Genomic DNA, 13,507 nt, shown 5'->3' with positions numbered 1-13,507 from the left:
GGTCCTGGAGGTGGGCTGGGAGCATCCACACACAGCGGGGTGCCGTGGGGAGCACCAGCCATGGGGATGGAGACCACTGGGACAGGCTGGATGCTTAGCTGGAGTCAGTTGGCCCAAACTGGCGCATTTTCCAGTCTCCTAGTCCTGGGGTTTTCCGCCAGCTTGGTGGTTCCTGGTATGTGCAAGCCAGCAGCCCTGATGTGATGGGAGAGGCTTCTCGGTCTGGTTCATAGAGCYGTGAACACTCTGGTCCTGCCGCTCGTCAGGAGGCCCTCTCCCCCGTGATCGCAGCTGCCAGCAGAGCCACAGGTTGCTAATTAGCAGCTAATTTGAGGCGCGCACAAGATCACTGCCTCATTTGCTGTCAGCCCATCGGATTACAGCAGATGATTTTCCACTGTTTCTGGAGTCCCAGCAGGACTCTCTGGAGTCCTGAACGTGCTCCGTGCCACCACACATGTCATAGGGTTGGAGGAGGGTTCAGGCTAGAGGCATGTCTGGAGGTCTCTGCTCCAACCTCCTYCTCCAGCAGGGTAAAGGAAAAGCTCAATGAGGTTGTCAGATGAGACAAAACCTTGACAAAGCTGTTTTCTGGGGCATGGGGGCAATCTGGGGGGGGCACATGTGGCTGATCTGGCTTGAGTCACTCTGTTAGGCCTTCCAGACACTTCCTATGTCCTTGTCATCCCACCGATTTCCAGGTGAGCTCACAGCTGGCCAGTGTACGCAGTCTTCTCCACCACCTTTCCACTGAGGAGACACTGCCTCTGCTCCAAGGACCCAGYGATGGAAACACGGACAAGCATAGGCAGCGCAGCAGGGAGCGCTGGTCCCTTGCAGATGACATGATGTAGAGGCATAGGGCTGGCCTGCAAAGGGATGCTGAGAAAGGCTGTCCAAAGAAAGTGCASAGAGTCCCAGACCCCCTCCATTCAGGGGGGAAAGAAAAGCAGAGTAACCATAGGAGATCCCATGAACCCAAGACTAAGAAGCTGCCCTGGGGTTAGGYACCAACTGATGGATGAACTGCTGGGCAGAGGCGGTGCCTGGTCACCTCTAGTGAACAAATGAAGTCAAAACCCTCCAAATTCAAGGCAGCGTTGCCAGAAATGGCTGTCCAACCTGGCTGCGGTCTACTGCTAATCCCGCTGTATGGAGCTTCACTTCAGGAAGACATTATGGGAGTGAGCTATAAGCATRAGTCTGTATCCCATATGGCATGTCGGCACGTTTCAGATGGTGCGAATCTGGGCCCCAGGACCCCTCGGCTTTAGTCAGGGTGACTGGATGCATCTCCCTGCATCTTCTGGCAAAGCATTTCTGCAGACTTGTTCAGGGGATCAGTGCCCTGGCAGCCAGGCTTGGACGCCTCTCTTGCTCAGCACAGGGACACCCCGGGGATGGGCTGTGCACTTTTTAGGGGGCACRGGAAGGGGCTGCTCATGCTGGACATGGATGTCCAGCACCATGTTCGAAGGTGACACAGCCTCTTCCAGCTGAAGGGAGACGTACCCCGGGCTGTTGTGTCCAGGGAACGCCACGGGATRTGGTGTGCTGGAGGAGTGCTCACGTGTGCTGGAGGTGCTGGTCCTAGCAATCATCCCACTGGGGAATGTGGAGGGGCGGTGATTTGATGAATAAATCAGATTAATAACACCCTTAGAAAGGCATTAGGGGGCTTGCAGGGAAAGCCGTGAGCAGGAAGAGAGGCAGCCCTTGGTGAACAGATYGTTCTTTGCAGATTATTCATTCGTATCTAAATATAACTTACTGCTTTCTGCACAGTGCCCTGTGCTGTGGTGCACGGTGTTAATTAACGTAGTTTTTACAGTGTGCCGTGGCTCAGAGTCAGCCATCAGTGCCACAAGAGYGCTGCCGTGCGTGCCCGCTCCTCCGAGAGCGGCTGGAGGGGGAGCCCRGGGCCTTGCTGGGGTGAGTCGCCGGGGGTCCGTGGGGCGAGGGATGGGAGAGGCCGTGACACTCCAGCTCTGGGAGACCCTCGTGGCCCCCTGCGACGGGGGAATGATGCAGGAGCGTCTTCCTGAGCCTGCCGGCTCCTGGACTCGGCCGCTCGGCTGCGCTTGCTGGGTCGCTCGCGGCGCTACCCGGGGACTTCGGGCAAGCCTTCATCCTGCCGACGCCTGTCCTTGGGGCCTGCCCAAGYGCTGCCCCTCCATGGGCTGCTCTCCAAAGGGCTGCGTCTCTGCCGCTGTCTCGCTCTGTAGCGAAGCAGCAGCTGCAGCCAAGAGGCCGCGGTTCATCCTGCCGGCGTCGCGTCCAACATGGCCCAAGAGTCCCTGGGGGCTCCCGAGGCCCCGGCTTTCCCTGAGCGGGGGCAGTGGTGCCCCTCAGCGTGGTCCGTGCTTCCTCAGCCCCCGGGGCCAAGCCGGGCTGGTGCAGCAGCCGGGGGGGAATGGGCGGTTAGGACGCAGCCGAGGCTTCGTCATAGCGCAGCGAGCGAGCGTGGAGCAGCGCTGGGCCGTGGGGGAGGCAGGCGTGCTGAAAGCCGGAGAGCAAGTTGTCATGGCGAGGGGAACAAACAAGCAAGTTTTCCCCACGTAAGTGCCGTGCTGCGTTGGGCTGGGGAGCCCTGGCAGTGGCTTTCAGCTGGCATCTTTAGCAGTATAAAACACTGCTATGCTGTAAAAATAGACATCAGGGCCCGGCTTTTGGGACCGGTGCTTGCAGCTGCCRTCGGGGCCTGCTGAGCCTCAAGCGCGGTGCCGCAGCGCCGGGGCAAGCCGGGCACCGGTGCCTGCTGGGCTGCGCAGCCACGGCTGGTGGTGCAGGAGCGTCCGCGTGGTGAGTGCAGGCGTCGCACTGCCCGGCCTGACCTGTGCCGGTCACCTCGGGGCTTCCAAACGCTTGGCTGGGCGAGCGGCAGCCATGACTGATGGGGAGCGGGTTTTCAGTTCGGATCGATTGGGAGGCTGGATTAACGGGGAAACCCTCCGAGGTGCGGGGCACCGTAATCCCCGCTCGCCCTCGGCCTGGGGCCGCTGGAGGGACATYGGAGGTGTCAGAGGCGATGGCCAGTGGTGGCATCCCTTTGCTGCGAGCCCATTCCCATCGCATCCTTCCCAAAGCAGCCCGGCAGAGGGAAGCTAGCGCTGCCAGGGAAGGGGGCCGCACGCCAGCTCCCCGGGCACCCTCTCTTCCTGCAGGCTGAGGATTATCCTGGTGACTTCCAGGGGACTTGCTCACATCCTGTGGTGGGCGAGCCGGGCTCCCGGCCGGAGCTCCCGGCGGCGTGCTTAACTCCTTGGGCTGCCAAAGCGTGGAGGCAGAGGTCGCGCTTCCCTGCGGGGTACCCGCTTTCTGCATCCGCTACCTGCCGCTGGCGGGCAGGGACTCCTGTTTTTGGTAAATATATCTAATTCAATTTTTTGGAGCGTTTGCTTTTCCCTGTATTTCTCCTGTCCAAATCTTGTATTTCTGCTATCGCAGGGTTTTCATCCTCTCTCTTTTAAACCAGCTGCGGAGTGGGTATATTCCAGCTAGGTCAAAACTGGGCAGTAAAACGCTGTCCAATGTTGATGGCAGAGAACCAGCCCTACTGTAAATATTTTAACGGAGAGATTAAATAAATGAGGATTCTTGAGACAACTGTTTGCCCTTGTGCCAGGGCGCAGGGAGTTTGATGCAGGGTAAGGCCAAACGGGAACTACTGGGTCAGTTTTGGTACCCGCTGCTCTCCGGCCCGAGGGTCGAAGGCTCTCCAGAGAATTTGTTCTGTGTTTCCTAGGTGTCTTACTGAAAGGTAGCCAAAATCTCCTGATGATGATACCGTTTTMCTTCCTCAAGAAAGCCAGTTTGCCACTTTCTACAGTCCATTTACCTAAGAGCTGGACCCTGTCAAGCCAGCCTGTAGCCACACTAATACCTACTGCAGTTTAGATGCTTTTTTTGCTCCATGTCAGATAATGTAGACTAAGATTCCCAGATCTGGATACTCTCATGCATGAGATCTTTGAAAGTCTTCCTGATTTGGGGAGGGAGAAGTCTTTTTTGCTGCACCCACAGCCTGCGTTCGTGTCATGGACCAGAGATTAGTTGAGCCTATAGTGATTTTAAACTGGACTGAGTAGTGAGGTAAGAAGGTGTCCCCATGGGTGAGGTTAGTGCAGGGTGTTCAGGTTTTTCGTTGCACTAAAACATACATTTCCACCCCGTCCTTACAGAGATATCACATCAGGAYTGCAGCCCGAGGAAAGTTTCCAGGGGACAAAGAGCCATCAATTAGGATTGTTCTTATTCTGGTTATATTTCCTGCTCACTGGGTTTTACAGAGTCTTGAACCCAAAAGCAAAATGAGTGTGCAATGGGGGTAAGCCCAAGTCAGAGCTTCCAGGTTCGTCCTACTCCCCGGTCCTGTGCCGGAGAGGCAAGGGCCCTGCTGTGGCAGTTTGCAGGAGAGGTGGAGGTGCTGCTCTGAGSTCAGGTTAATTGCCTGGAAAACTGCTAGTCTGTAGGACCTCAGGAGGCAAATCTGGGAAATGGTTGCATGCCTGTAAGCAGCTCTTGTCCATGGCAGGCTGGCCTCCCAGGGACATGAGCCCCTGCGTGGAGGCAGAGGCTTTGGCTCATGCAAGGAGCAGCGGGCGATGGGTTGTGGCCGGGGAGCAGACGCTGAGCTCTGCAGAGCCGCCTGCCTGCTGCAGCCTGCTTCTTCCCCTCTGCTCCCTCTCCATCACGTTGCACCGCTGTTGCACAGCTGCACGCCGGAGCAGTTCATATCCAGGTTAAATATTCCCTCTCCTCCTTTCTGCAGCATAAYTTTTGAAGCAGGTCACCCAAGGTTGGTGGCTGCTCCACCGAAGGTCCTACTGGCACAGCTGCAGGCATGGGGAAACTACCAAACCTGGACCTGCTGCCAGAGCTGACTGGGGAAACAATTTCTGTTGAATCGGTGGCATGAGACAGAGGCCTTAATGGAACAACAGTGCAACCACCAACAGCACGTAACTGAGGACGAGGACTTTGGAAGCAGGTCTAGATGAACGATGGGCACTAGATGCGCTCTGGGCACTAGATGCAGATCCAGCGCGGTGGGTGCAGGCTGGACACTCAGTGTTAGCTGTTCAYCAGCAGTGCAAAGGTGATGAGCTGGGATGGCCAGACAGGCACGCAGGGCAGCGTTCAACGCCTCCGCCGAAGGCTGTCCGGACACCGTAATGTATGCCATTGAGCTTGGGCTGCTCTCTCGAGCTCAGAGCTTGCAGACAAGTTGCTTGCAGAAGATGTTAGCATGCAATGTGGAGAACAYGCACAGACAGAGCTATTAAAACAGTAGGAGCTTTCAGCTGCTCACAGAGACAATAGTCAAATGTAAGAATGAGGCAAGATTTCGAGAAGAAATTCCCTGAAATCATAAGCAATGGTTCTGGGAAGGGCTGGTTGCTTCTGAAATCTGTGGCTCTGGCAATCCCACAGCTCTTGAAACCCCACCACATACCACAGGGACCTTGAATGACGGACCAGCCTTGCTGGAGGCGTCACGGTGGCCTGCAAATTGGACACAGCCGTTGCTGCAGCGCAATGGCAAAGCAGCGGGCATCCATCCGGGCTCGACGGGCAGGAGCCGGGCTGGCAGCCGGCGCGTCCCGCTCTCTGGCTGGGCAGCCTCACGTGAAGCGAGACATGAGACGGATCCGACGGCCTGCGAGCCCCTGCGTGGCTGTGGCCGCTCTGTAAATCAAGCAGCCCCAAAGCAGAAAACAGTTTTATGACCTGGAAACTGTAAAGCCGCTTTGGGCTTGCAGCGTTTGAAAGGCACCACTCTGTTTTACAAGGAACAGCCTAATCTTTCAAGTTTCCCAGAACTTATAAAAAGCCTGTTAAAAACCCATTCCTTTATTAAAGTGAGTTTACAGGGAGGGAAAAAAGCRAGCAAAAAAAGTTGTTTAAACAGAAGATTTGGATAAAAATAAAAAAAGGAGAAAATGTTTTGGAAGAAAGTGATATTTCTTAAGCACCACCAGCTGTTTTATGGTTGTCTTTTGAAAAAGATCATTTTCTACTGGGGGAAAAAGATAAGCAGGTGTCATCAGGTTGGGAAGAACTGGAGTGGTTTATACTGGGAATATACTGGGTTTTATAGTGGGTTTTATACTGGGAATAGGAGGTTAGGACTAGTGCTGATCTTCTGCCAGTGATGCCCTGCCCGCCCTGCRGTGAGCCCCATTCCCGGCCCTGCTAGATTTGCTGGAGCTTGGATAACTCTGCAAGGCTTTAACAGGGAAAGGAGCGTTTTTGTCCTTAGGGATAGGCAGGGAAGTAAATTAATCAGAAGTAAAGCCAGACCGGTTATCGAGCAGTGTAAGAAACCCAGGAGGCGACGTGCTGCCTCTGAACCCCAAACCTTGCCCCAGCACCATGCGGGACACAGGCAGGGATTTTCCGCCTTCCGAAGTGGAGCCGGTGCCTCCCCGACACCTTCCAGCCCGGAGCCTGGGACTTCTCCCCTGCACGGAGTCRAGGGAAGCAGGAAGAAAAGTCCTTCTGTTTTTTGACCGTTACGTTTTATGATCTTCGTCACTGTGAGCGTTATCAGACAAGAGAATTAATTCTCAGCTCTTCCCTCTTTTGTGCTGGTGACGGTTTTCTTGATGTCAAAGCGTTTCCTCGCTGCCTGACACGGGGCCCAAAAGCGGAGCGCCGGCAGGGACGCGGCAGGGTGCAGCATCCCCGCGGGGGGACTCAGCCAACGCGCCGCTGCACTGGGGGCCGCCGGGGCCTGGGAGACTTTGCTGCGGATTTCCCAGACGCGCAGCATTCTTGTTTCCCCAGCAAGGCACGGCCGGTTCGGCTTGCGACACCGAGGTGGAACTGAGGAATGTTGTTTTGGTTTTGGCCAGTTCCGCTGCCGCTTCTAAAAAATGTCCAGTAGTAGTGGGTGTTAAATTCCTTGAGCTGAAAATAAAGCATGATAAGAAATGCAGACAGACGCTCCCGAAAGGCAAAGCTTTACCAGCCAAGAGCCGTCTGACCACAGCCCAGTGGCAAACCGGCTCCAAGGCAGGACRGAGAGGCAGATTATTGCCTTTCCCAAAGAGGAAGTTTAAAAATAGGTTGTTGATTCCAGTACGGGCTTTCATGCTGGTCCGTTTTATCCTCTTCAAGAGTGTATATATGAGTTTTTATGCGACCAGGAACAAGCAGTGCGAGGGAGCAAACTAAATGTGAGCAGAATAGCAGCTCAGTGAAGATCTTGGGTTTGCCTGTACTGTATATAGAGGGTGGTAAGTATGGAAGAAAGCGTAATACAATGTAATATCCATTTGTTACCACTTAAACACTCTATAGAAATGGATGGGAAAACAAGCTCCTAGTAAGACATTTTAATAATATCAAGCTATGTTTAATATAGTCAGATTTATTATTTTTATCTGATTAGTTTCTCTACCACGCTTCTCTGATAACTGGGCACAATTCACAGGGYGAAGCAGGGCACAATGCCAAAGATTTGGGTGCAGTAACGCACTGCGATAAGGCTATCAGCACCTTAGATTTCCTATTTTTTACATGAACGCTTACGCAGCTTGTCAGTGCTGTAAGCCAGGAACGACCGTCCATTTTGCAGTCTGGATGGTTGCAGATGTTATAACAAGGGGCAACGGTCAGGCTCGGGGCCGGGGACTTTTGGGTCGGGCACTGGGGATATCTCCTTTCCCGGGAGGAGGGCAGCCCTGGGACGGGTCCCCAGAGATGGGGGATCTCCATCCTTGAGGTTTCCAAGCCTGGTTATAAATAGCTGACGTCCCTGGCGATTAACAGCGAAAGGCTGAAGTCCTTCCTGTTAAACCACAGGGTAAAGGGTCCTGGAAGTGGCTCCGAAAAACTCCGTTGGATGGTGTTTTTGCTGAAGTGACCTTCCCTCTCCTTTTCTCTTCTGTTGGCACTGACCGGCTAAGGACTGACGCGTGGCCCAGCATACGGACTTTTCCATATGCTTCCCTTTTTATTGGACAAGGCAGGCTTTAGGGCAGGGTAACACATGGGCAGAGAAACTGCTTGTGGCCAGTGCTGCTGGGGCTCAGGACCATGCGACAGTGGCGAAGATGCCCTTTGGAAATGCATCTGTGCAGACAGCAGGACTGATCAGATAGGGCAGGTAGGAGGGCAATACAGGAAATGACCAGGTCACCTGAGGTTGAAAAATCAAACATCCCTTTAAAAAAAAAAAAACAGGATTCAAAAGCATGTAGTGTAATTGAACTCTGTTCTTTAAATATCCCCTCCTTTTTGGTCTTAACTACTTGAATTAACAATTTCTTTTTCTGATGGCCTACAAGTTGGATATTGCCTTTGAGAGATGTGTCCAAAGCACACAGCGGGAGCTCCATGGTGTCAGTCTTTGTGATGAAGAAAACCTCCAGCAGCTTTGTTTGGGATTGCAGAGTCGGACCTTATCAGATACGTGGTCTGATCAAGACATGTCCTTTGGAGATTTCTCACCATAGTTGCTATTTCTAAGGCTAGCTGAGTGCTGCAGACATCTGCTGGCCTTGCTGTGCAAGCCAGAGGCCGGCCACRCTATGATTTCCGACTGATGCGCAGAGGGCTGTAGGTGGGACAAAGCAAAATCAAGCTTTTACGGTGCCTGTCCCACACACCAAACCCAGCTGCAGTGCTGCAGCAGCCCCAGCCGCAGGAGGAGAAATGCAAGGCTTGGCTGGCACACAGTCTGCATGGTGGTATCGCCTCCCATGGCAGCCTTGCCTCCCAGTCTCAGACCATGTCCCCTTTTTAGTTTTAAATATAGTTTAAAAGACTAGTTTTATGAGAGGTAATGAGGTGACAGAGATGAGATAGGGGACTATCAAAACGCAGATAGTGGTTGGAAGTGGAGAAGGGGCAGCCAGGATGACGGATGAGGCTCCCAGTTCATGTTTCAGCTGGATTTGGCACTTGGCTCCTTGTGAGAGCCAGCTGGGGGTACAGCTCAGTAAGCAATGCTCTCAGTGTGTCACCTCTGCGCTTTCAGGAATTCTGCAACTTTTTAAAATTAAAGAGATTTGGAAACCTGGAGGAATGATAAAGCTTTGGGAGAAGCTGAAAAGTGTAACAGTATCTCTCAGTGAGGCTGTCGGCAGCCCCACTGCAGAAAGAGGATAGATGTCAGCTGGAAGCCTAATCAGGATGGGAAGGGTGTAAGCAGTAACTCAGACACCTGCTGGTTCATCTCCAGAGGCTGCTGCTGAGTGAAAACTCAACCCCAGAAGGGAACTTGGCATGGAAGGTCATGCAAGCTGTAGGAAGATCGTATGAAAAATTCACACATTAGGAGATGAGCTCTTTTTTTGACAAGTTTCATCCCAAGGAGTCCTGTCATCAGGCAAAAGGATTTTGGTGATGGCCACCTGGCCTGGTAGAAATGGCAAGGGACTGGGTTGTGCAAAGCATGAAGTCCAGCACTGGGGACCACTAATGCTCTTGTGAAATGAAGACTTGTCAGCAGAGGTCATAGGAGCAACCTCTGGGTCTATTGGTTGATCGAGGGGAAAACTGTGGATGCTGGAGGATAACTAAGACCTGACAGTACGTGGCAGGTGTAAGACAGCTAAATGCAGTTCTAGGAGGTGCTGTGGAGGCTGTTTTTAGTAGATAGGAAGACACTAGGACTGTGTACAAGGCACTGGTGAGATCTCCCTGGGAATACTGTGTCCAGTGATGGTTAACAGTGCTTAAGAAAGGTATATTCTAAATTGGAACAGGGGTGGAAAAGGCTATGAAACGCTTAAGAAAATGCAGTATTGCTCTTACCAAGGGAGGGTAGAAGACCATGGCTGGCATAACCRGTGCAGTTGAGATGGTCAGTGGTGACTGCTTGTAAACACATCTGTGGGGAGCATATGAAGGAGAGAACTACGTAAGTGTAGAGAAAATTACCGCACAACATCCATTTGTTGTGAATTGGTCAGGAATACATTTAGACTAGAAATTAGGAGAAGGTTTCTCCTCATTTGAGGAATGATGCTCTGGAGTCRTTATCCAGGAGGGGTCCTTGGGGCAAAGTCCCTCCATCGCTTCAGGATGGGTCTTCGTAGGCTCTGGGAAGCAGCCGCGTGGTGGAAGAGGAGTCTCCTGCTCGTGTCTCATGCCTCCTGCTGCCTTCCAGTGTCACTTGGTAGCAGGAGAGTTTGACCTTACTGCAGGTCAAAGATTAGTCAGAGGAAGCTGGGAAGGTTGGGGAGCCCTGGGATGTGAGGAACGGCCGCTCTGCGGACTCCCCTGAGGCTGGTGCCTATTGCACGGCTGCTTGGGGTGACCTCCAGGGGCTCAGCTGCCCCCTCCCAGGCTGATGGGCCTTAAGAGCAGCACAGGTTAGAGGTCTTGCAGCCAGGTCTCCTCTGCCCGTGACAGATACCAGAGGTGTTTGCGTGAGGCACTTTAGCTGAGAACAACAGTGACCAGTGTCACGTCTTGCAGGTTCTCAACCAAACTTGTACTGCAGCCATTTAAACTACAGTGGAGGAAACTTTGGAAACAAAACAAAACAACAAAATACCCACTTTTTTTTTTAGCTTTTGGAAACTACAGTTCTAGCTATTCCTTTTCTCCACGCAAAGGTACACAGCTCTTGCATTTTGCTAATTTCTTGGCATTAATGGCATCCTGGGGCTTTGAGCTCCACAGTCCAGTTACGTGTTTGGTGAGCAAGCGATTTCCTGTGGTCAGTTTGGCATGTGCAACGTCCATGGTTCACAGAGCGACTCTTTGTTTTGGCGTGAGGAGGCAGGCTGGAGAAAGCTCTCCCGACTCTCTTCCCTCTGCCGGTCCTTCCTTTCTGTACTTTCTGTATTTCCTGTCTCCTTTGCCCTGTTTTAGTAACAGTCCCAGTTTTGATACATTCAGATGGATGCGTTTCCTAATAGTACCTTAGAGAAAGGTTCTTCTGGAGATGTTGCAATCAGATACTCAGCTGCATTTTGCTTAAGTTATGCTTAACATGTTGGTTTTCTCACCTGAAATACGAGGGTGCCAGATAGCTCTTCCATTCTGCTTTTACAATGAAAAAGGCAACTTTGCCACGTGGATGCAGCACAACCTGACGGCTGCAAGAAGCAGGCCACGTTGCCCGGGGTGCGGTGTCCACAGTGGGGGAAGGCGGAGGGGGACCTGCGGCAAGACCCTGTGCCGGTGTCTTGGTTTCGCCTCCTGGGCACGAGCGGTGCCAGGATTTGTTTCAGGTCTCCGATAAGGCTGGATAAAATCAGGCTAAGCGGCGATCGCTGCTCAGACCCCCAAGAAACGCTGCTCTCCGTCAGCTCATGTCAGCTGGGGTTAATCCCCTTTGGTCTACGATCGATGCCTTGCTGATGTCGAGGCAACGCTCATTTTAATTAACGTGTTCTGCGGGGCCAACTCTAGCGCCTTAGAGATGTCTAAGCGTATCGTGTCAGCTGAGTTACCTTTATAAAGTGGGTATATACCTTTATAAAGAGCCCTGGTGGCTCGTGGGGAGTCAGACCCGGACTGGCCATCTGCCCACCTTCAGATAGCCAGGAGTCCGGGGGCTCTGCTCCTCCAGCCGAGGCGGCCAGGTGTCTCAGGATCCATCGCCCACCCGCTTCTGGCAATTCCTTCCAACTCCTGACTCCAAAAGCCACTGCAGACCATTTTAAATGGAGATGCCCGAGCTGCTTTCTGACGTCCACCTTCTTCGAGGTGTGAAGATAGCCGTCACGATCGCAACGCCTGGTTCTGCCGTGGCGCTGAGCGTTTTGGGATGGCGCCTGCAGGCAGAAGGTGTCGTTTGGGTTAGACTGACTGTTCCAGCTGGAAAACTCGAGCGAGTTTTTGGGCATGCCCAAAACCCCATGACTGAGTCTGGAGCAGGCGCAGGGGCTGCGCTCGCCGTGGGGCAAGGGGACCCCATGCCCGTACGCTGCGGCCCGGGCTTATTTTGAAAGCTCCGGACATTGGGAATCATCGCTCGGCAGTCTGCTCCCCTGGATGACCGCTTGCTGCCTCTGTGCAAAAATAAAAATCAAGATTTTTCTAAGGTGTCTGGGTATAAAAGGCAGAGACAGAGGGACACAGGGAAGCCCTAAGGCCAGGTAAATGAAGTCCAAGGGAGATAAGCTCCTAGCCGGCTTAAATATTCCTGAAAATCTCAAAAATCTCCGCGGGCACCTAACTGGCACCTGCACGCCCTTAACCGCAGGTGCTGCTGCGAGCCGGTTTCCATATGCAGGTTAAGCAGGATTTCTTTAATGCTGCAAAAGTCCCTTTCCACGCGCTAAAGCGACTTTTGCAACATAATCCGTATTTTGTTTTGGGCTTTCCTTAATGATTCATTCCAAACGTTTCACTTGCAGCCGTGCCCGCGTACTCGCTGTTCCTATCCCCGTTTGTCGTCCGCCGTTTCCTCCTGCCATTCGCCGGGGGGTTTCAGCCTGGCAACGGGGGAAAGGCAATATTTAAAACCGAAGCAAAGGCAATGCTCGTACCAACAGACTGGCGGGGGGACATTTCTCCGAGACGGCTTGCAACTTAGCAAAGCGCCGTGGCGCTCCACGTTCAATCAGTGCAAATTCTCTAGAAAAGGTGGTTTGATCCACGGGGGCTGACGAGGTTTGTGCGTGCGCCCCATCCCTTTTGCACCAAGTGTTGTGGATCGCTCAGCATAAAACCCGGCAGTTTTATGGTTTCCTCCGTGATCTGGCTCCCCTTTTTTTTTTTGGTCTGTGCTCTCATTTTTATATTGTTCTTCTCCGATGCATTTTGTGCTGTGCCTGCGCGCTCTGTTGCTTGCAAAAGCGTAGTTACGGTCAGTTGAGGGGGCCGGTTTCCCTGTGGGAGTTGCAATATAATTTCTGTTTTAGCCAAAAAAAAAAAAGGATTTTTTTTTTAGATAAAGCCCTGCTTCGGAATGGTTTTTGCATTGTAACACTCCTACAGTGATTTTTGTGCTAAAAAGAAGGGGCGGTATGACCTGAACTAATACTCTCGCCTTGAAATGTGCTCAAAATTGTCCTGCCCGTGCCGGTAAGGGGTGAAATCGCTGACACGCGTGGGGCTCACGAGAGCGGCCGGGTTGCCTCGGTCCCAAGCACGCCGTTTCCGCGGCCCCGATACGGCACCGAACCACAACGCGGAGATGCGGAGCGCTACGTGGACCGCTTTCCAAAGCCTGAAGAGCCTGTTGGCGTACGGAAGGGGAAGCGGGTGCTGAAYGAAGGGACATGTTTTGTAAAATCGTTTTGGGTGCCCTGCCCTTGCACTAATCCCACCCTTGCAGCAGCCCCTGCCCTTGCACCAACCCTGCCCTTGCACCATGCCTTTTCCTGCCCCCTGCCCCTGTGCTAATCCTGCCCTTACACCATGCCTGTTCCTACCCCCTATCCTTGCACTAATCTTGCCCTTGCACCAACCCTGCCCTTGCACCAGCCCTGCCCTTGCACCATGCCCGCTCCTGCCCCCTGCCCTTGCACCAGCGCTGCCCCGGCCCCGCCCCGCCCCGGGCGGTCCCCACCGGCGCCCCGCCCCCTGCACCTGCCCG

The sequence above is a fragment of the Apteryx rowi genome, unplaced genomic scaffold (genome assembly GCF_003343035.1).
Source record: "Apteryx rowi isolate R43461 unplaced genomic scaffold, aptRow1 scaffold_650, whole genome shotgun sequence".
NCBI lineage: Eukaryota > Metazoa > Chordata > Aves > Apterygiformes > Apterygidae > Apteryx > Apteryx rowi.
Note: the sequence above shows the minus strand (reverse complement) of the source record.